The following is a 15,120-nucleotide window of genomic DNA, read 5'->3' as shown; positions in this document are numbered from 1 at the left end:
GATCCCTTTATATACTTTAGAACCGTTTTTACTAAAGACCTGTCATTTTTCTCTAGAATGCTCTAAAAATTTTGACGTATAGCTCAGTACGAATGTTATATCAGATCTTGTAAGAACAGCTAGATACATAAGACAGCCAATTACTTCTCAATATGGGGCCTTAGTTGATTTATTATTGGGCAACATGTGTGGCTATAGATATTGCTCGATTGGAGTTAACACAGGATTTGCCTCTGTCATGTTAAGCTCTCAAATACTATCTTTATCATAACTATCTTGATTAATCTCTGTTGATCCATTCTCTTGTTGTATAATATTAATATTTCAGAAATATCCTACTGGCTCAACAGTGATCTTAAACCCATCTAGAATTTCTGCCCAGAAAACTTTAATGTCCCTTTTCTTACTTGCAGGTATTAACCTATCATTGACATCCAGAACTACCATCAATTTGTTGCTGCAGTCTTCTCACTTATTTCCCACAAGCCCAAGATTAATTAGGAAGTCCTTGAATCATTGATGCCATTACTTTGGAGATCGCTTTAGTACATACAAACTCTTATGAATCTTGCGTATCTGATCAGTCCTATCACTAAATCTTTCAGGCTGCTCCATATATATATCTCTTCTTTTAAGGAGACATTCAAAAATAGATTTTACACTGAACAGTAACAATTGAAGATGCTCACTACCAGTAACTCAAAATTACTCAAACTGTATCATATCTAACAACAGGGCTAAAAGTTTCATTATAATCAATACTAGTATCTCCTTATTGACTAAACCCTGAACAAATAGTCTGGCTTATTGTGACCAATTCTACAGTCAGCTTCACCTTTAGTTCTAACTGTTCTTAATGGGCTTATGATGTGGTGCCAGAAGTTCCAAACTTCACATACGTTTTTCCTCCAATAAAGCACTTTTTCCTCCATTGCTCTTCTACAGATTTCGTGGTCTGCAGAGTTAATAGCTTCTGTATAATTCTTATGCTCTTTTATTTCAGCCAGCATAATTTCAATAAAAGACTCTGGTTTCTCCATTTGTAGTCTATCTCAGTTCTCTTTTGCTAGGTCTTCCTTCTGCAGGTTCTCTCAACAAACTTTCATTTTACTCATGGCGACTCTTCGATGCTTCATCGCCCATCTTGGGAGTAATACCATTGTCCTTCCAGTTTTCTTGGGTTCAAAAACAACATCCTTACTTCGAATAATCTGGTCTTTTTCTCATTCAATCAACATTCAAAAGCCATGAATGCCACCAAAATAACCAAAAAGATTCGTAGTTTTTGTTTTGTATCCCATTTATTTCGATTTACCTTCAGAATATGAGAAAAACATCTCCCCCCCCCCCAAAGATATGAAGTTTAATAAGCTATATCGACGTTCCAGTGAATACTTCATGGGTTATTCTGGCATTAACACGATTTGTACCAGATCTATGTATCAATAAACATCCATGTTTACCACTACTACCAACAAAACTTAGGCAAACCCTGGGCTAGCAATAGGGTTTGAACTAGTTCCACAACACTTCATTTGGTATGCTCAGTACATCTGTTGTGCTCTGGAGTGTAAGGATCTGTGATGATGAGTTGTAAAGCATTTAACTTCAACCAATCTTTAACTTCAGTATTATCAAGTAACTCCCATCACCGTCTCAGTGAAATGCTTTAAATAGTTCACCACAAAGATTCTCCAGTGTGCTCATCATTTCTGCAATCCTCTCAGCTGTCACAGACTTCCGCTTGAGGAAATAAACAACGCACAATCTTGAAAAATCAAAAGTAAGGCAGAGAAAATATTCAGCCCCTTATAGCGATTTACACTCCATAGATCCGGAGAGATCAGCATGAATCACTTCTCCAGGTCGTGTGGCATGCTACTGTCGTGACTGCTCTGATGCTGCTTCCCTTTAACGCTTGCCTCACAACAGTCTATACGAAAGTCTTTAACTTCAGCACCATGATGCTTCAAAGATTAGTTGGCATGACATTTGTTTTGATGACCCAAGTGTTCACAACTAATTTTCGAGGATTCGTTTGATGCAAGACTTACCTCTGGATTACAAGGATGAATGATTTGTCACTCAAATCAATACCTTCAGTAAGTTGCCATGGTATATGCTACATGCTTTTACAGTGCCATTGTTGTAGATTTCAAGCGTATCATTTGATGATTAAAAGTCTAATTCTTTGTCCATAGCAAATGACATAGAAAAGAGATTTCTTCGTTCTTCTGGAGTATAGAAAATATTATCCACATAGGGTAACTTCTATCCTCCATGGACAAAAGCTTCAAAACAAATGGTCATTTTTCCTCGCATGTTCATAGCAGAATCATTGTTTGTACATATCTTCAGCGTTTTTGCAAACTTAGCAAACGATGTATGCCGCTCAGTTTTCTTACCTGTGTGATTCCTCGCTCCACAAACAGCCATCTGCAGGTCCTAATAGAATTCTGTACTCATTATTTCTCCAATGAGAGCCTGGATAGGTATTCACTTTTATTTTGGTTGTGTACAGTTTCTTGTTTGTGACTGATTTTTGTACGTATTTTTAATGTGACCAAATCCACTATAACCGAAACATTTCAGCTTCTTTTTGTAGGCTTTTCATATTTATTTGATGAAGTAACATTCCTGTTAACGATGCCATCTCCATTATTTGTTACTGTAATGTTTACTTTAGTTGTGGACAGTGCGACTAACTCCCCCCACTTTATGAGATGTTAACATGTCCATGAAATGTTTTAGAGTCTGTTGAGCTTCGGAACTTGACAATCACGACTGTTATAAACTTTCATAACTGTGAGGCAGCGTGTCATTTAGTCACACAATTAATAATGATTCATTAGGTTTCACACTCAGTCGCTGCATTCGAAGAAACAAGTTTTCAAAATGGGCGAAATGTGTCACCATGTCATCACCTGAACACATGTGAAAATTGTAGAATTCTGACAGAATGGAATGTGCCACTTGCTTTGTTTTCTATTCGAACACAGCATGTAGCTTATTCCATACATCTCATGCACTCTCACAAGTATCGCCTTTGCTGTGACAGTTCTGAAAATGATCTGCTTCGCTGCATGATCAGTTTTGTCCCATGTTTTTAGAGCAGCGTTAAAGACATCCGCTGGTAAAGCTTTCCAGAATCTATCCCATAAGTCGTTTCTACGTTCAGCAGATAATAGCGCTTTGTGCTACGTTTCCTCCTCACCCCATTTCATAAAACATGGTTGCAAGTGTTTACGGCAAGAAGCTCCAGTGTCAGAGGTGGCTGTGCTGGCTCACAGTCACTGTGTGGCTGCCACCCAGTGTGATTCCTTCTTGGAAGAAGCGCAATGGGGCCAGCAGTCCCAGCATTTGTTTCCTGACATGTCATCCAGTTTGATCCCAAAGCGTTTCCTTACTCCCAGTAGTGTGCAAATCCTTGTTAATGCTACTGCAGGTAACAGTCACTCATACATTTTAGACCAATTAATTAGGAGATCGAGAGGGCTATCTAATTGAAATATTGTGAATTTGCATGTGTTGTGAGTCTTTTCTGAAAAATGGTCCCTAAATTTCAATTTTTTGCTGAGGCAGCTGTGTTCAAAGCACAAGTGCTTCGAGAAAATTTGACTCCTATTTGTCACTGGGTTTACATACTTGTAAGACACAGCTCGGGATGTGAATGTTGCCAGGGTAGAAAACAGCTATTTTTGCCTTTCCTATCAAACCATTGCTCACTCATTCATCAGTGCTGCTGGTGCTTAAAACATCTACATTTCATGATTTCCCCACCTCACACTCATCCATCATTAGTTATTAACTTATTCACTTTTGTAGCAAAACTTTTATAGGATATACTAACATTCGATCCTCTGAATAATTCAGTAGTCTTGTACACTTATTCTTGAATAATTGACCGATTACCTGACTCACTCACTCATAACATGTGATCTTTATGATGCTTATTTAATGATGAAACACTACTAGAAGTCATAATTATTAATCTCAAAACGTGACTTTACACAAATAAATGCAAAACACTATCACAGTTTGAGTCATCATTATAAAACACTTACAAACACTATCATTTAAATCATTACCAATCAGCACAACCAAAATCTAACATCTTTCCAGGAAATCAAATGTAGTATGTAATTACAGGTCATCAAAATATATATGTTACAAAACAGAATGACTAATACCAAATACATAATTATAGAAAATATCAGTGCTACTAGTAATGAGACTCATTAAGTTTTTATAGTAAGCTATTCTTTATGTATCATTTCCTGAAATCAATAACTTAACTACTTTTGCATTTTGTCTGATGTCCAGTGGAGGTCACTCACAAATTCGGTCCTTGATTATAAGCATAATTCATTTAAAACATTATTATTAGGAGCGGTCCCTGAAAATACCGCGACTAAAATGCAAACAAAATCTTACCATGTTTTGAGGCAATTAGTTTATCACATGAAGTATAAAAACTGTTAAAATACGTGAGGGTATCACTAGATCAATGATCACAGTTCATTCACACACTGATCATCATAACATCATGGATGGGATTTGTTTTGGATGAAGGTAACCTAATTTCGATGTGATATCATTCATAGTGTCCGCATCTTAAAGTTTATCAAACATATTCTCATTGTTTATAGTTCATATTTGCGGAAACACAAGAGACCTTAATTGTTTTACAAGTTCATGTCTCTTTTCAGATAATGACTGGGTGTATAATCTGTATATTCGTAAGTGCTCAACACATCACACAACAGCTTTTAATTAGTGACTGTTTAACGCCCTTGAGTATTCAATTTAGCTGGCGAATTACTGACCAGTGTTGAAGTAACACATGATTGGTCATATGCATAACACTTCTTACTGAGCTATGTTTCTTACTTCATGATAGTGAAATGCAATGAAAAACGATCTCCCAACAAGACATATGGTCTGATACAGCAAATAGTCTCTAGATGTATTCAACAGGCTTGATGCTGCGTGTCTTGTCAAAGTGAATAGCACGTCAGTGAGTGACACAGCCTGCACACAACTCTTGCTTGTGGTCAGCATCCTCGGACCTCCTGTGGCTGTAAAAGTGGTTAGAGGACACCTGTGGCGTGACGCTGGCCTTTTGTGCCCCCCACTGAGTCGGTAAGTTACTGTTTCCTTCCCTAGACCTGATGTCATCAACAGCAAGCGAAAGACAGTGAACCTGTGCCATTTGACTTTGTCTGACCAAATTCCAAGTGGTGCATCCTCCAGTTCTGTGTTCTCCAAGGTCCCTTCAGTGAATTGTATTACATCTCATCTGCAACTTCTCTCGTCTTTTCTAGCAGTCTTGTGGCTGGTGCACCTCGAAAATTTACAACAGTAATTAATTACATGGCTTAGACACAACAATTACCAATTTTTACCCTCATTATAATTTGCAAAATAACTCCTGTCTTTCAGATTCATTATAGAACTTATAAGTATTCCGTTGTATTCTATGTTTCTATCTGACAAGATAACTATTTAACAAAGTGAAAGTACACAGTCCAGTAAAATTTACTCAAAGAAATTCAAATTTTTTGCGTTTCAGCAACTGCGTAACGAAATAAACTGATTTGTTTCATAAAATTTAATGGATTATATTTACGTATTTTGTTTCAAAATCACCTTTTGAAAAACCAAAAACCCATCTCATAAATTCAAAATCGTGAAGTTACATTAAATCATTTAAATGTCGTATGTACAGGTCTCACATTCCGTCTTTTACTTTACATTCTTAAATTTTCTTTCATTTGACATTACCTGAGAAATATACTGATGCTGGGTGGTTCTCTCTCTGTTATCTGTGTCAGCAGCAAGTCCATCACCCCTAGTCTACTGTGGGACCTATACTACTTGTCCTTACCCCGCTTAGTCATTTTTTCTTTTTTTGTCCATTGTCCATTTTATTTATTTAGGAAAGTCAGAGTCCTCCCTGATCTTAGTTCATTGCAGATCAGACAAGAGTAGAAACATAACGCAGTAACAAAAAGCACACACACGATTTCTTCACAACATTGACAAAATTTATCCTGCATCACTATCTGTTACTATCTTCAAAACTTTTCTGACTTTGCTGTTTACGTTATCTCTTTCTCTTCCTCTTTTACCCCTCAGTGTGTTCCACCTTTATTTTAGTCTCTCTTGGAATGCATCAATCCAAGTTTTTTCCTTTTATTATTCATCCTGTTTCCAGTTCTATCACATGGATAATCATTTATACAAATCACAACATCTTAAAAGCACCTGGAGTTACATACAAGTATCACATTTTATTTTCATTAAAACATGAATTACTCACATAAATTAGCAAATTGCCCTATGTAAATATCAGCATTCTTTGTGCTCGTTAATCCTCATAAGCATCATACCTCCCTTTTCACAACTCGGCAGCGTCCTTTGCATCTGCGAAACCCCATAAACATCATCTCTGAAAACTATTAATCTCCAATATGGATTTCTGTACTTGTGCACTTGTCACCAGCAAGCGTCCAGCATTCCTACTCTTCATATCTCAGCTACCATCTCCATGACTATTTCTGGTAATCTCGATTTATACCATATAATTTCAATTACGTTTTCCTTGGATCAACTTCATGTTGCTACAAATTATCTTGGTTTGATGACAGAACATAGACTCGATGTTGCACTTCCCTTACTGCTCTCTTATTCTTTCAATATTTTGATGTGGGAGATGTGTTGACTCCCTGTTGATTTGTAGCTTTTCAAAGTTTCCAGCTCCACAACAGTCTCATGTACAGTCCTTCTCACTCGATATGGTACACAATATATACCAGGAGTGACACTTACTATTGCCACCTAGAATAACTCCGAAAGTATGATAGGAGATGAAAAGTATGTGGGACAAAAGTTGCATGGGGACAACGGGGGCCATAATATGACGTTCGTTTTTTTTGTTGCTAGGTAGGGTCGCTTCAGAGATATAAAGGTCAACTTTGTTTTTTTTTTAAGTGGGATGCTATAATTTGGTACTTATTTTCTGATAGCAGCTATCAAGACAAATCCAATGACGTGTAACAGTGACGTCTTTGGAGGTCAACGAAGGTCAAAAAGGTGGCGTGAACGCCCATTTACAGAATGTGTTCGAAGTGATGACCATTGATATCAGCAAAGTGCTGCAATCTTCTTATCATGGATTGAGTGGTATTCCTTATCACATCAGTACTTATCGAAGCACATGCTCTGACAATTCTCTCTCACATATCTTAAGGTGTGGTTGGAACGCCTTTATAAACAAAGTCTTTTACAAATCCCCACAAGAAAAAATCCAAAGGCGTCAGATCTGGTGAACGAGCTGGCCCAGAATCCCACACCACACATTCATCAACCATGGTTTATGGTGCACAACGTTCCACTGCCAAAATGGATTTTCAGTTGCCTAATAATGCATGTAATGCAAATTAACACTTCCATGGTTCGTGAATGTACACTCGTCAGTAAATAATATCAAATTAAAAAATGTGTCACCCCTCTGCTATCAGAAAATAAGTACGAAACTATAGCGTCCCATTTAAAAAACAAAGTTGACTTTCATATCTCTGAAGCGACCCTACCTAGCAACAAAAAACCAACGTCAAATAATGCCCCTCCCCCCCCCCCCCCCATCGTCCCATGCAACATTTGTCCCACAAACTTTTCAGCTACTGTCTTACTTCCAGAGCTATTCTAGGTGGCAATAGTTAGTGACTCATTCTGTATATTTATGTTCGTTTTATTCAAATAGTGACTCTTTTTAAGACAAATCTGATTATTATTCTCTGGGTTCATTTCTAAAATTCTTCTTACTTCAGTTGTGTTACTACACTCCATTTCTCGCTCCTCCTATATTCGCAACCCGCATTCCAGACTTATTTCTTACACCTTTATTCAAACATACATCTCCAACAATCTCCTCTATCATTACTGTTGAACGTCAAACGCTGAAGAATCTTGAAAACTCACGCCTTTGACACGGGAAGTCAACAATACCAGCGGTCTGTAACCCTTTTTTTAATAGGATTCGGTAACTTGCGTGTGCAAATCTGTATTGGTTCGAATGGCAGATACAGCACATCCAAGAAGCTATTTCTCTCTGCCATGTGTTTGAAATATTGTAACGGGTCTGGCTGTCGCGATACAGTATAGTTTTCGGTCACCATTATACCTATTTTCACTTCTTTTTGTTTTCCCCTTGACCAGTATGCTTCCAGAAAGGCACACATAGAGTCGTCAGACGTTCTACACTGTTTCGAGATTGCACTCATGTTTGAGGCGGCTTCTCCACAGAAATGGTTGCATACAAAACTGATTTGTATGGTGTGTAGTCAAGATTTTGGCATCATTTTGCAGAAGATTCGGGATGTAAATGGTTTTCTCTATCTGTGAACAATGGAAATTGCTGAATCATCATAAACTGCCTTTGCAGGTCTTTGTCGCCTGCATCGCTTGACATCTGTTGGCACAGTGGTAATTTCCGGAGGGCCTGAATGTGGCGTATCCCCTCGAATCCGAGACAATCTTTTCGTATGTTCAAGAAGTTCCTGCCCTTCTTTATCATTGTAACCTGTTCTCTGTACTTACCTGTCATCATCTGTAAAATTTCAGCTTTTCTCCTTGTGTCATACTAAGGCATGTCCAACATTTCTCTGTTCCTATGACTGATGGTTGCTTATCTGTTTCCTAATTGTATGAGGTCTTGAATCTCCGCATGTTCGCCAGTGCCAGATGGCACTGTCTGGTCAGATGTGGCCTTGTGATTATTTGCTAATTGTTGTATGGTGGTGGTCAATATTCCTACTTGATCTACTATCTTGTCCACCGTCTTCGACACTGTATCTAACTTTCTTTCAGAATCATGTTTTTTTTCCAGAAATTAGTCTTTGTCACGTCTTTGGCATTAGCGAATTTAGCGAATTTATTTCTTCTATTTTACTGTTGGCAACTTTACTTGCCTCTTTGCATTCTGTAAAGTGTTCATTAATTCTCTCATTTACGATTCCCATCTGATCGCGATCTTTTTGTTTAAGTGATCAAATTGTGCTTTGCATTCTTCCCTTAATTTTTTGAACTGCCTCTCATTCATTTCTTCAGTACACTCAAATTGTGCACGACTCTTTTACTGACTTTCCTTAAGAAAATCTTCGTTCTTGATTGTTTGGTTGGTTAATTTGGGGGAGGGGCCAAATAGCGAAGTCATTGGTCCCCTTGGATTAGGACAGGGTAGGAAAGGAAGTCGGCTGTGCCTTTTCAAAGGAACCATCACAGCATTTGCCTGAAGTGATTTAGAGACATGTTCCACATCCTGGAGGACCTCCTCACTACGGATCAATTGGAATGAAAGTAAATCTAATCTAATCTAAGAGAAATCACAGAAAACCTAAATCAGTATGGCTGGACATGGTTTGAACTGGCGTCCTCCAGTGTGCTAACCACTGCGCCACCTCGCTCGGTTTTCGTTCCGTGTAAGTAACTCTTCATTCTGTTTAAGACATGCATCATTATTCTCTTGACATTTATTGAACTGTTCAAGTAAGAACGTTCATAAACCAAATGCGGCAAATTGCGGTGGAGTTGAGTTGGTTCAAGTCTGGTAACATTCTGTTCTGCTCTTAAGTGTCCTGTAAATTCTAAATTTCCTGTATCAGACGAAAATCCACGCTTTTCCATTTCTCTTGTTCCTACTCCCGATACTGAATTCTCTCTTTTTTTCCTGATCACATTCCTCAAAAAAATTCAGCTTTCACTGAATCATCTCTCCCGTTATTTTGCTGTTCTCTACTCCCTGAATATTTTTGATGGTATTTCTATCTGTAAATTTGCGTTAAACTTATATGAATTATCCGTAGTTTCACTTATTCGAGCCGAACCACATGTCCTCGCCCTAACAATTCTTGGCATATCCCAGCAATTGAAAACCCTAAATACTGCCAGCACTGTTACATACAAAAAAAGTAATATTTCCCCTCCAAAATTATGATGGGTCTTCTTTTCCACAACGACTAACAGGTACCAGCCAACCTCTTCAGCTCCTTTCTAGAGAAATGACGTACATGGTTATGCACCTGCTCTTAAATTTAATTTCTAATTTTGAGTTAAATTGTTTTTAAGGTGGTGGGGCATAATCTTCCATTGGGTTTTTTCTTTGTGACCTTATTTGATTAACAGGAGTACGAAGTCTAGGACTCCTAGCCAGGAGTCACCAAGATGTAGGTGGTTTTAGAATGGATGACATAGTATTAATAATCATTTAGTTTATTTTTAGTTGTCAGTAACAGGGAGGGGGAAACTGAAAGTAAATGGTGTAAGTGCTGAATGATCATCATAAAAAAGTTAGTGAAGGATGGATTGCTGAAGGTAACATGTAGAATTAGGAAGACAGTACCTCACACATCCTGTGGAATTTGGAAGCAAGCTTTTAATGACTTGCAAAACAAATCGTTAAACTGAAGCTCTAAAATTTTAAAGTTGTGAATGGATGTGGCTCTCTCTACAGCTCACGCAGATGCAGGGCAGTCTCACTATATTGTAGCTGTTGGTGTCAGAAATTCTGCGACCTCACTCTGCTATAACTCCAGCGACCTTCCTTCTAAACTGGCATCAAAGGTTGAAGATATACAGAGACACTCCGTAAGGTGACCAGGAGGGGAGAAGTGTCAGATGACTTGTATGTATGTATTGTGCCATGGGGCCCATCAAGGAAGTGTCTCTTTAAACACGGTTTCCGTTACGAGCTAGTCCTGATTGGCTGGATTCTGTTTCTTGTGAGCTCCGACCACTAAAAAGGCGTCTCTATGAGTGCAGATCTCCTTCCCTGGATTATGTCTATCTTGCTTAACCAGTGAAATTCTTCCTAAGAGTTTCCTAGGAAAAAGTCGTCCATCTCTCTTTGTGTCTCTTTGTTCAACTGATAAGGGAGCATCCTTTTGGCACTTCTGTGCTCTCAGTTACTCTGCGAAAAAGTTCTGTATGAACAAATGTATATTCTTAGGCAAATTTCTGTGTAAGAGCGGTGCATTCAGCGGTGTCTCATGGTTTTCAAAGACTCAGAGCTTTCTTTTCACCTGCCCAGTTTACTTTCCAGTGCCTGCTCAAAAAGTCTTTTCTATGTTCAGCAGAAAATAGGGTTTTCTGCTTAGGTTCCTACTCACTCCATCTCTCAAACTGTTTTTCACAGGTGCACGTGATAGGTATCTTTCCCTGCTATGGAACTCATCTGGTGGCGCTGCTTGTCATCACAGAAGACCCTGCTGACTCTTAGCCATTGTGTGACTGCTACACAGCGTGGTCCCTTCCCCAAAGAAGTGGAGTGGGGCGCCCAGCGTCCTGGCATTCAGTCCACTGGCTATGTCGTCCAGTTTCCTTCCAAAAGCATTTCCTTATTCCCCAATAGCATGCAAATCCATTTTTATACTACTGCAAGTAACGATAACTCATAGATCTAAGACCAGTTTAATTACATAGGTCAAGGGTGGAACTCTAATTTGAATATTGTAAATTTGATATGTTTGGGTCCATTCCGAAAAACGGTCTTATAACATACAGTTCGACATAACCATAAAGTCAGCATGAAGGATACTGACAGAGAGAGAGAGAGAGACTCCCATTTTGTGAATTCAGTTTGACACTAAAGTCATGATACAAAGTTCAACAATACATTTACATAGATAAGTCGAGCAATAAACTCTTTAAAGGGCAACTATCAACATTTTTAAAAAATTTTCGACTTTCAGCAGTTGAAGGTTGATTTGTTCTTGAGAGTATGGAAGGTAATGGACTGGACAGACAAAGCACTCTGCACTGAATTACTAAAGCGACCTTAAATGATCAATAATATTGTGCAATATTAGTAAAGTTCTTCCTGGACCACTGGAGGAAAAATTTGTTTAAGGAGTGTCAAAGATCACTCACAAAAACTTGTTGAGAGAATTGAGGTTGAACAAAAAAAAAGATTATCATAACTTTTGTTTGATGATGGGTTGATGGTCCAACATGCATTACATTACTGATAATGAATCTCCCCATACACTAGCACTTCAATACATAAGCACTTGCTCTGCCCCCCCCCCCCCCCCCACAGATGAATTTTCATCAAAAAACAAAATAATACAATAAGAGATGCATTTCCATCAAGTTAGTTGTTACCTATTAGGCTACAATTCTTTGCTACTGACAATTCTTCCAAAGACTTTAAATTTGTGATTGCAGTTTCAATATCTCAGATGTAGTTACGGAAATGTATCATGTAATAATATGTCTACTAAAGGATTATATGTGCGTAAGTGCTGTATACTCAAAGACAAATATCAGTATATACTGTTATTCATTACTTTGCATTAATTACACTTTTTAAGAACATTTATCTTCGTGGCCATCCTTGTATTTTCTAGGCAACAAATCTTACAGTTCATCATTCATAACACTTATGCTTTTGTACTCATCTGCCCTGACATGCCACAATGCAGGAAATCATTAATACATTTCGATGAAATCTGATAATAGTGTTCTTTCATTTTGTTTTGAACTCGTTTTTCAAGTAACAGTAGCACATGAGAGACTGTCAAGGATATTGTCAATACTGCCCAAAGTTTTTGATTTTAAGGCCTGCTTAATAGCGTCATTAACACAGACTGACATTTGGATCACCTGATGCCCTTTGTTCGCCACATATGAGACACTGTATAAGAGAGATTTCATGTCCTGGGTTGTGCTAAGTACTTTCTACAATATTCAGTGTTATTTACGTATAAGAGTGTGTTCCCTCAGTTATGAGTTACTCCCATTTTGTGAATTCAGTCTGATCAAAAAACGAAAGACGAAATTGCTGTGGGTGAAGCAACAAGTAATGACATTTGTATTCCCCCATGCTGGAATTTCCGAATATGTCGCTATTTCCGAAGGTGTGGTTAGCCAGAAATATAAGAAACAGCTAGAATTGCTAGGAGTGAAATGAACAGCAATGACATATACTTTCTTCAGTGCCACAAATATTTCCCTGTTTAATCATTATACAGAATCTGCCTCGATTGCAAATAGAAACCAGATATTGACCTAGGTTTCGGCGCGGATGACCACACCTTCCTCAGAACACACTGAAACTACAAACTGCCTAAAGGGGCATGGTCTAACATTAATACAGAACTCCCAAAAGGCCAAAAGACTCGCATAAAATGTAAAATAAACGGTACGTGTGTACCATGTCAATAGCTGTACTTAACTCAAACGTCAGAAGCGTGCTTCCTCACCCCAGCCAATGTTCGATGGGCCGTGGGCTCTCAGGTAAACTGAGGTGACGCTGGCGGTTAGGCTGTGAGGATGTCAGAAAGGAATGCACATGTGTAAATTGAGAAAACGTCTTCTTCCATGTGATTGGCACAAAATGTGTTACGAAAGTGATCTGATGTCTGGGTCAAAGGCGCAGGAAGCTAATGTGTGTTTATGTATAATGTCCTAGCTCGAGGACAATTTTATACAACTATAGAACGTGGATAGGCTGAAACTGTATACGTGGGATAGCAAATCCCATAGATGGTCAAAACGCTTGCACACAGGGCAGACAAAATACCATCAGCTAGAAGCAGGCTAAAAATATGGGGGATGAATAACCCATTTTTCAATTACTTGGGGTCGGTGATAGTATTTCATGGCTATGCTTGGATAAGCGTGTAAAGCTACTGTATTAAATTCTAAGCGCTATTGACCAGAAACGGGTCAAATTAGTGGTGGTGGTTAGTGTTTAACGTCCCGTCGACAACGAGGTCATTAGAGACGGAGTGCAAGCTCGGTTTAGGGAAGGACTGGGAAGGAAATCGCCCGTGCTCTTTCAAAGGAACCATCCCGGCATTTGCCTGAAACGATTTAGGGAAATCACGGAAAACCTAAATCAGGATGGCCGGAGACGGGATTGAACCGTCGTCCTCCCGAATGCGAGTCCAGTGTGCTAACCACTGCGCCACCTCGCTCGGTGGGTCAAATTAGTATGACAGGCTTAATGTAATCGCGTGAAAGGACGTACAACGTCGCCTTCATTGCCCTTAATACCAATGAGATGGCACAACGCCATCTACGTCACACGCACGCCGTCTCCCTTCAGTACAGAGTTGTGAGGCGCCATATAGTATTCATTTCGTTTCTGAGCACCAGCAAATTGAGAATCACTGAAAAACCCATTGTCAACTGTGTGATTCGTTCCAATAAAATATATATATTCCGTTTTTGAGCACCAGCAAGTTGAGAATCACTGAAAAATTCGTTGTTAACTGTGTGATTCGTTCCAATAAAATAAAGAGAAACGTCATATTCGTAGCAAAAGAATTATTGTAAGATGTGTATTATCAGAGTATGCTATTTGAAGGCAGTGACACATTGAAGATACACCCGGAACGCATTGTTCTTGGTACAATTTGTTATAATTAAATTTCAGTTAGTAATCGCTGGCACAGTTGCTCAGCGTGTTTGGTCAGAGGGTTAGCTACCCTCTGTAATAAAAAAAACTGAGTTAATGGTTCAATTACGAACTGAAACGGGTGTCTTGTCTTGCGATGTCCGCCCCGAGCAGATACAACGAAGGAAAGCGAACAAAATGAGATAAAAAAAAAGAGGGTTAGCTGCCCTCTGTAATAAAAAAAACTGGGTTAATCGATCAACGACGAACTTAAACGGGTGTCTTACGACGTCCGCCCCGAGCGGATGCAACGAACGAAAGCGAACAAAAAAAAAAAAAAAAAATGGTTCAAATGGCTCTGAGCACTATGGGACTTAACATTTGAGGTCATCAGTCCCCTAGAACTTAGAACTACTTAAACCTAACTAACCTAAGGACATCACACACATCCATGCCCGAGGCAGGATTCGAACCTGCGACGATTGCAGCAGCACGGTTCCGGACAGAAGCGCCTAGAACCGGAACAAAAAGAAAAAAAAATGCGTAATGAGTGGTGTCACTGATCTGTATAGTGTTGCTTGTTGGGGCTGTGGTTCGCGTCTTGACAACTCCGATTTTTTTCCCTAACAGTAGCGTCACTGATCTGTATTGTGTTACTTGTTAAGGCAGTGGTTTGTGTCTCAACACTTTCAATTTTTTTTTTCATATCATTCGAGTTT

Source organism: Schistocerca americana, chromosome 4 (genome assembly GCF_021461395.2).
Source record: "Schistocerca americana isolate TAMUIC-IGC-003095 chromosome 4, iqSchAmer2.1, whole genome shotgun sequence".
NCBI classification, from domain to species: Eukaryota; Metazoa; Arthropoda; class Insecta; order Orthoptera; family Acrididae; genus Schistocerca; species Schistocerca americana.
Note: the sequence above shows the minus strand (reverse complement) of the source record.